The following is a 7,918-nucleotide window of genomic DNA, read 5'->3' on the forward strand; positions in this document are numbered from 1 at the left end:
ACTGGTTTGGGAGGAAGTAAGCGAGTTATCGATCTGGATATTTCTGAGTGGACTCTGTGAGCGATCCAATCAGGATGGAGTGCAGCAGCCAGGTAACGGCTGCGTCACCACTGGGCTATACCACCTGTAATATTATATAGTAACATAGACAGACTAGTAGACCCGATAATAAAGTCTCCACTGGACCATTCCACCTGTAATATATATATGTAATAACATAGACAGACTAGTAGACTCACTATAGTGTAAAGTCATCACTGGGCTATACCACCTGTAATATATATATATAATGTTATAGACAGACTAGTAGACTCACTATAGTGCAGTCATCACTGGGCTATACCACCTGTTATATATGATATAATGTTATAAACAGACTACGTGGTGTAGAGACAGTGAGGTCAACCACACCACTGTAGGATAAAGACATCAGGAAACTTTGACAACACACACACACACACACGCTACACTTTTTGGTGCAGACAGTTTATGTTTCTAGTCGGCATACCTTTGCAGTGGTAAACAATCCTGCCTATTATTTTCATGAAAGTAGCTATAATGTATTATCTAAAAGTACTACGTACAAGTACAATAAGGAAGTATTATCAGCTAAATGTATATAAAGGTGATTCCAAATGCAAAGCAAGTGGGATTGACTCCACACGGCTCTCAACATGGCAGAGGATGAGTGGGCAGCTGGTAGCTAACAGGGCTAACAGGGCTAACTGGGTTAATGTGGCTAACTGGGCTAACAGGGCTAACTGGGCTAACGGGGCTAACTGGGTTAATGTGGCTAACTGGGCTAACAGGGCAAAGGGCTAACGAGGCTAACTGGGTTAATGTGGCTAACTGGGCTAACGAGGCTAACGGGGCTAACAGGCCTGTTAGATCTCTGCTCTAGGAAGTGAAAGTTTAAACAGAAGCTTTGAAACTCAGACCTTCACTGCAATGTATCATCTGTACCTGTGTCTCTGGGTCATACCAACAGGTAGACTTGTTAAACACCTGTAAAACCTGTGTCTCTAGGTCATACCAACTGGGTGACCTTGAAAGAACACCTGTACCTGTGTCTCTGGGTCATACCAACAGGTGACCCCCCAGCTGATGATGGCTGTGGGGACCGCTGTGATTGGCTCCCTCCAGTTTGGCTACAACACCGGCGTCATCAACGCTCCTCAGAATGTGTGAGAATGTATTATATTTATTGTAGTTGTGTGAGGATGAGTGAGATAGAAGGATGAAGAAGAAATATGAAGAAAATATATAGAAATAAAGAAATATATATATGTATATATTATAAGAATAAATACTGCAGGTGTTTTGGTAAAGCAGAATCCAGGCGCGTCGTTCACTGCCTTCACAGCGGGAAGCGTAGCGTCGGTCCAGGAGAGGCGGGATCTGTAGCCTCTGATTGGCCGGTGGGGTCATGGACCGCCCACTCCTCTGCTTGGTCCAACGGGACCTCAGGACCTCGTCGTGAGACAGAGAGAACGCATTGACTATCCAGTCACGAGGATCTGATCCATGTGCTCTCATTGGGAGAGTCTTCACTTAGTGTGTGATTCCAGGACCCAATGAGATTCATCCTGGCGATCGCTGTTCAGGCTCATCTGACTACTCCGTGAGCCTTTCAGGTGGAGTGAAACCCTATCCTGAAGGTCCCATTGGGGAAGGAGGAACAGGTTCCTTGAGATGAGTCCCGGTTGGGTCAGAGGCCCTAAAGGGTGAGAGCCCATCTGTGTTAGCACGGGTTACCTGGAGTCACTCCTGACCCTCATGTGACCTCTAGGAGGTCATGATGACTAGTGTGTGGAGTTGAGGTTCCTCCGATGTTCCATCTTCTTACTGGGATATTTTATTTTTGAATAATATGTTTCATTAGGAGTTTTAAGTCTTGTTTTGAAAAGGTCTCTTAACTCCGAACGACCTCTGAGAGCAGGTCACCTCGTCACTGACAACGGAGGATGGAGCTCCAGGATCCCTGAGTGGTGCCTGATGGAGCGAGTGTGAGGTTTCTGTTCGCCGTGGATCACTCGAGGCTTCTGGCCAACCGACACGTGGAGCGCCAGTAGTTCTCCCGAGCCCATCCCCCAGGAGCAGCTCACGGGCCTGTGGGCGCCTCGGTGACACATCTTCTCCTGCGGGGGATGTGCGGCTCCTTCTCCGTTCGCCGCCGTCAACCGCCAGCGGCGAAATCGACTTCCTTTATCCACTAACACGCTCCAAAGGAAGAACCCATGTTATAAAACAAAGGAAGAACTCCATGCTGGTGTCTCCTCTCCTAAAGGAAGAACTCCATGCTGGTGTCTCTCTCTCTAAAGGAAGAACTCCATGCTGGTGTCTCCTCTCTAAAGGAAGTACTCCATGCTGGTGTCTCCTCTAAAGGAAGAACTCCATGCTTTGGTGTTCTCTCTCTAAAGGAAGAACTCCATGCTTTGGTAAGTCTCCTCTAAAGGAAAAGCAACTCCATGCTGGTGTCTCCTCTAAAGGAAGAACTCCATGCTGATTGTCTTCTCTCTAAAAGGAAGAACTCCATGCTGGTGTCTCCTCTCTAAAGGAAGAACTCCATGCTGGTGTCTTCTCTAAAGGAAGAAAGGAAACTCCATGCAGGTGTCTTCTCAAAGCGAAGAACTCCATGCTGGTGTCTCCTCTCTCTAAAGGAAAAGAACTCCATGCTGGTGTCTCCTCTTAAAGGAAAGAACTCCATGCTGGTAAGTCCTCTCTAAAGGAAGAACTCATGCTGGTAATGCGTGTCCTCTCCTAAGGAAGAACTCCATGCTGAAAGTGTCTCCTCTCTAAAGGAAGAACTCCATGCTGGTGTCTCACTCCAAAGGAAGAACTCCATGCTGGTGTCTTCTCTAAAGGGAAGAACTCCATGTTTTGGTGTCTTCTCTAAAGGAAGAACTCCATGCTGGTGTTCTTCTCTAAAGGAAGAACTCCATGCTGGTGTCTCCTCTCCTAGGAAGCTGAACTCCATGCTGGTGTCTCCTCTCCCCTCAAAGGAAGAACTCCATGCTGGTGTCTCCTCTAAAGGAAGAACTCCATGCTGGTGTCTCCTCTAAAGGAAGAACTCCATGCACAGTGTCTCCTCTAAAGGAAGAGAACTCCACATGCTGGTGTCTCCTCTCCTAAAAGGAAGAACTCCATGCTGGGTGTCTCCTCACCTAGCGAAGAACTCCATGCTGGTGTCTTCCTCTAAAAGGAAAGAACTCCATGTTGGTGTCTCCTCTCTAAGCGAAGAACTCCATGCTGGTGTCTCCTCTGGAAGGAAGAACTCCATGCTGGTAAGTCTTCTCTAAAGGAAGAACTCCATGCTGGTGGTGTTCTCCTCTCTAAAAGGAAGGGAACTCCATGCTGAAAGTGTCTCCTCTAAAGGAAGAACTCCATGCTGGTGTCTCCTCCTCTAAAAGGAAAGAACTCCATGCTGGTGTTCCTCCTCTCAAAGGAAGAACTCCATGCTGGTGTCCTCTCTAAAGGAAGAACTCCATGCTGGTGTCTCTCTAAAGGAAGACTCATGCGGTCTCACTGGGCTAAAGGAAGAACTCCATACAGTGTCTCCTCTCAAAGGAAGAACTCCCATGCTGGTGTCTTCTCTAAAGGAAGAACTCCATGCTGGTGTCTTCTCTAAAGGAAGAAGAACTCCATGCTGGTGTCTCCTCTAAAGGAAGAACTCCATGCTGGGTGTCTCCTCTAAAGGAAGAACTCCCATGCTGGTGTCTCCTCTCTAAAAGGAAAGAACCTCATGCTGGTGTCTTCTCTAAAGGAAGAACTCCATGCTGGTGTCTTCTCTAAAGGAAGAACTCCATGCAGTGGTGTCTCTCTCTAAAGGAAGAACCTTACCATGGTGTCTCCTCTAAAGGAAGAACTCCATGCTACAGGTGTTCTCTCTGCTAAAGTGGAAGAACTCCATGCTGGTGCTCTCTCTAAGGAAGAACTCCCATGCTGGTGTCTCCTCTCAAAGGAAGAACTCCATGTTGGTAAATCTCCTCTCTCAAAGGAAGAACTCCCATGCTGGTGTTCTTCTCAAAGGAAGAACTCCATGCTGGTGTTCTCTAAGGAAGAACTCCATGCTGGTGTCTCTCTCTAAAGGAAGAACTCCATGCTGGTGTCTTCTCCTAAAGGAAGAACTCCATGCTGGTGTCTTCTGGGAAGGAAGAACTCCATGCTGGTGTCTCCTCTAAAGGAAGAACTCCATGCTGAGGTGTCTCCTCTAAAGGAAGAACTCCATGCTGGTGTCTTCTAAAGGAAGAACTCCATGCTGGTGTCTTCTCTAAAGGAAGAACCCATGCTGGTGTCTCCTCTCTAAAGGAAGAACTCCATGCTGGTGTCTTCTCTAAAGGAAGAACTCCATGCTGGTGTCTCCTCTAAAGGAAGAACTCCATGCTGGTGTCTTCTCTAATGGAAGAACTCCATGCTGGTGTCTTCTCTAAAGGAAGAACTCCATGCTGGTGTCTCCTCTCTCTAAAGGAAGAACCCATGCTGGTGTCTCCTCTCTAAAGGAAGAACTCCATGCTGGTGTCTCCTCTAAAGGAAGAACTCCATGCTGGTGTCTCCTCTCTAAAGGAAGAACTCCATGCTGGTGTCTCCTCTAAAGGAAGAACTCCATGCTGGTGTCTCCTCTCTAAAGGAAGAACTCCATGCTGGTGTCTCCTCTCTAAAGGAAGAACTCCATGCTGGTGTCTCCTCTAAAGGAAGAACTCCATGCTGGTGTCTTCTCTAAAGGAAGAACTCCATGCTGGTGTCTTCTCTAAAGGAAGAACTCCATGCAGTGTCTCCTCTAAAGGAAGAACTCCATGCTGGTGTCTTCTCTAAAGGAAGAACTCCATGCTGGTGTCTTCTCTAAAGGAAGAACTCCATGCTGGTGTCTCCTCTCTAAAGGAAGAACTCCATGCTGGTGTCTCCTCTCTAAAGGAAGAACTCCATGCTGGTGTCTCCTCTAAAGGAAGAACTCCATGCTGGTGTCTCCTCTCTAAAGGAAGAACTCCATGCTGGTGTCTCCTCTAAAGGAAGAACTCCATGCTGGTGTCTCCTCTAAAGGAAGAACTCCATGCTGGTGTCTCTCTCTCTAAGGAAGGAAGAACTCCATGCTGGTGTCTTCTCTAAAGGAAGGACTCCATGCTGGTGTCTCCTCTCTAAAGCGAAGAACTCCATGCTGGTGTCTCCTCTAAAGGAAGAACTCCATGCTGGTGTCTCCTCTCTAAAGGAAGAACTCCATGCTGGTGTCTCCTCTAAAGGAAGAACTCCATGCTGGTGTCTCCTCTAAAGGAAGAACTCCATGCTGGTGTCTTCTCTAAAGGAAGAACTCCATGCTGGTGTCTTCTCTAAAGGAAGAACTCCATGCTGGTGTCTTCTCTAAAGGAAGAACTCCATGCTGGTGTCTCCTCTAAAGGAAGAACTCCATGCTGGTGGCCAACGTGCTGGCCTTCGTTGCGGCTGCGTTCATGGGCTTGTCCAAGATGGCCGCCTCCTTTGAGATGCTGATCGTGGGCCGCTTCGTCGTGGGCGTGTACTCCGGCCTCAGCACCGGCTTCGTGCCCCTGTACGTGGAGGAGATCTCCCCCACGGCTCTCCGAGGAGCTTTAGGGACTCTGCACCAACTGGGCGTGGTGGTCGGGATCCTCATGGCGCAGGTGAGACCCGGACGCTACGATTGGCCTTCCTGTTTGGGGGCGGGACTAACCAACGCCTACAAACGGGGATGTGTAGGTTCATCTATTTGCACAATTCAAGCAATACAATTCAAAAACATACAAACATAATAGAGATGCATTAATATCACGGTGCAGGAAGAGCTAACAAGCCAACGAAAAGGCTGGATAGAAAACATACATGTCAACATTACATCATCCAAACCACTCATCCTCATGAGGGCGAAGGCAGGGTCACCTGGACAGGGTCACCTGGACAGGGTCACCTGGACAGGGTCACCTGGACAGGTCACAGTCCGTCTCAGATATATCAACATCTATAACATATATAATGTACATATCCAGTCACCAGTGTGAGGTCACATGACGCCTGCCTGGTGAATCAGGATGTGGACATGCGACAATAATCCAATAATGGGATGAAGGTTTAATGTCAGTCGGGCCGCCGCGCTGTCACCGTGCCGACGTGATGATGCTGATGAGTAAACACACTCATCCTCACGGCCGTCTCAGGTGAGCTGGTCGCTGAGGTCACAGGTCACGCCCTGCGGCCTCGTAGTCTTCATGTGTGGGTCTGAAAGCGTCACGATGCACGTGGAGCTTTAATGTTCAGACTGCATGTTTACGCTTGAGTTCCTCTGAGTCATGGAACACGTGTGTGTGTGCAGGTCTTTGGGACCCAGGCCCTCATGGGGACCCCCTCCCTGTGGCCCCTCCTCCTGGCCTTCACCGTGCTGCCGGCGGTGCTGCAGTGTGTCCTGCTGCCCTTCTGCCCGGAGAGCCCCAGATACCTCCTGATCAACCTGGGGGAGGAGAGCCGCGCACACACAGGTGAGGACACACACACACACACACACACACACACACACACACACACACACACACACACACACACACACACACACACCTCTCCCCTCAGCCCTCGTGGCGCTGCGCGGCTCGGAGGACGTGTCTGAGGACCTGCAGGAGATGAAGGAGGAGCGCGTCTGCAGTTGCTCCGCCGCCCGAGCACCGGCCGGCCGTCGGCGTGGCCGTCATAATGCACCTCTCGCAGCAGCTGTCGGGCATCAACGCCGTAAGTCACCAGAGGAGCCCGCGAGGTCACGAGAGGGACAGGTTAGTGGCGGCATACGTCACAAGCTGCTCCACCCTCACTGCTCCGTCACCAGGGACATGAGGTCCTGCTGGAGGGACCCGACTCAACAAGGAACGCAGAATCAGAGATATGTGGTAGCTCCTCCCACCAGGTGGTACCTCACATAGTAGCTCCTCCCACCAGGTGGTACCTCACATGGTAGCTCCTCCCACCAGGTGTACCTCACATGGTGGCTCCTCCCACCACGTGGTACCGTACCTGTCTGAGGACCTCTTGAGGAGGGCGTGGCTCCTGCTCATGCTCCTGTCCTCGTGTTCAGGTGTTTTACTACTCGACGGGGATCTTTGAGCGTGCAGGTGTGTCTCAGCCCGTCTATGCCACCATCGGAGCCGGAGTGGTCAACACGGCCTTCACCGTGGTTTCTGTAAGTGACACGTCGACCTGCAGTGACTCCACCTCCGTGTGGCGCTGACGCTCCTCCCTCTGCAGCTGTTCGTGGTGGAGCGGGTGGGCCGGAGACCCCTGCAGCTCACCGGCCTGATGGGCATGGCGGTGTCCGCCGCCTTCCTGACGGTTGCCATGGCGCTGCTGGTAAGTGTCTGACTCGCCGTCCCGAGGCTCTGGCCGGGGTGACGCTCTGGGCTCCTCAGGACCGGCTCAGGTGGATGTCCTACGTCAGCATGGTGGCCGTCTTCAGCTTCGTGGCGTTCTTCGAGGTCGGGCCCGGCCCATCCCTGGTTCCCTCGTGTGGCCGAGCTGTTCGGCCAGGGCCCGCAGCCCGCGGCCACGTGGCCGCCGCCGGCTCCTGCAACTGGACGGCCAACTTCCTGGTGGGGATGGGCTTCCCGTACGTGGAGGTGAGGCGAGCGTCCGCTCCCACCATGTCGCGGTAACGCTCTCCGTGACTGACCTCTGTGATGTCACCAGCAACCAAAGTGCGGCCCGTCGTTTTCTTCATCATCTTCGCGCAGTTGCTGCTGCTCGGCTTCTTCACCTTCACCTACCTGAAGGTCCGAGACTGCGGGGCGGAGCTTCGACGAGATCGTGCGGCGGGGTCTCCGCCCGGGCGGCGGTGGGCCAGGGGACAAGTACTCGGCCCCCGAGGAGTTCAACAGCCTCCGAGGGACGACCCCGACCTTTGACCCTCTGCTGCACACATTCACACACTGGCGTG

General features: G+C 51.4%; 1 long non-coding RNA gene and 1 pseudogene across 1 annotated transcript; both read left to right on the top strand.

Moving 5' to 3' along the window:
- The first annotated feature begins 14 nt into the window (after positions 1-14).
- On the top strand, positions 15-1,342 carry LOC130198967 (uncharacterized). Its single transcript, XR_008832716.1, has 3 exons — positions 15-92; positions 1,090-1,182; positions 1,316-1,342. It is a non-coding gene; the product is annotated as an uncharacterized LOC130198967 (long non-coding RNA).
- Positions 1,343-5,326: 3,984 nt separating this feature from the next.
- On the top strand, positions 5,327-7,648 carry LOC130198957 (solute carrier family 2, facilitated glucose transporter member 1-like; annotated as a pseudogene).
- The last annotated feature ends 270 nt before the right edge of the window (positions 7,649-7,918 follow it).

This window comes from Pseudoliparis swirei, chromosome 9, assembly GCF_029220125.1.
Source record: "Pseudoliparis swirei isolate HS2019 ecotype Mariana Trench chromosome 9, NWPU_hadal_v1, whole genome shotgun sequence".
NCBI classification, from domain to species: domain Eukaryota; kingdom Metazoa; phylum Chordata; class Actinopteri; order Perciformes; family Liparidae; genus Pseudoliparis; species Pseudoliparis swirei.